A 1,184-nucleotide genomic window follows, 5' to 3' on the forward strand; every position below is an offset into this window, starting at 1 on the left:
ATCCGATCTTGATGAAACTATATATTCATATAATATATTGATGAGATCTCAATCAAGTTAGAAATTGGTAATATTCGGATGATGAACAGTTTCAGAGTTATTGCCCGTGTGTGCACAGCGATGAGACATTATTCATGTTTGAATGTGATGATAACTTGATGAACTGTTTCAGGTTTTTGCCTTGACTTATGGATGATTTTAAGATTATTTGAAAATTCATTATTAAGCCACTAAAGATTTTGTTAACATTTCTGACAGCTGGTAGTGGGCGTTTGTTACCTTGCCTGGCAAGCTATCTTTATCTCATCTTGATGAAACTTGGTATGCATGTATATATTGATGAGATCTCAAGTTCAAAAATGGTAATAATTGGAGGAATGGTTTTGAAGTTACGGCCCTTGAATTGATTCAATGCGTCTAATTTGGCTTGTAGGCCTGATAGAGAATACCTTTTTTATTTGTTTTTCGTACGCCCACATTATAATGTGGTCATATATTGTCCGGCCGTCCGTCCACCGGTCTGTTCCTCCACATTTGGCATATAAATGCAATAGAGACAACAGTTTTTATCTGATTTGAACGACATTTGGTGTGATCATTTATATTAATGAGATCTTGGACAATTTCGAATTTGACGATCTTTCGATGAATGGTCTTTGAGTTATCGCCCTTGACTTATGAAAAACGCGTCAAAATTTGGTTGTGAACACAATACAGACTACAGTTTTCATCCAATTTCAATGAAATTGCCGTCACCCATGTCCGTGCGTCCGTCCGTCCACAATTGCTCATAAACACTCTACACGACACAATTCTTGACGGATTTTGACAAAACTTGGTGTGAGTGTTCGTAATCACCCAAGGATGAACCCTATTGAAAATCAGAAGAATCGAAAAATATTAAGTATAAGTTATTGCGCTTGCTGTTAAAAACAGTTAATTTTTAGCTCGTAAACACTCTGAAAGGCACAATTCTTCACATATTTAGATTAAACTTGGTGTGTGTGTTCGTTATCACCCAAGGATGAAGCCTATCGAAAATCATAAAGATCAAAAAAATATTTAGTAGGAGTTACTGCCCCTAATCTTGAATATGCGTTCAATTTTTAGCTTGTGAACACTCTGGAAGACACAATTCTTGACGGATTTTGACGAAACTTGGCATGAGTGTTTGTTATCACCCA

The sequence above is a fragment of the Lottia gigantea genome (genome assembly GCF_000327385.1).
Source record: "Lottia gigantea unplaced genomic scaffold LOTGIsca_60, whole genome shotgun sequence".
Taxonomy (NCBI): domain Eukaryota; kingdom Metazoa; phylum Mollusca; class Gastropoda; family Lottiidae; genus Lottia; species Lottia gigantea.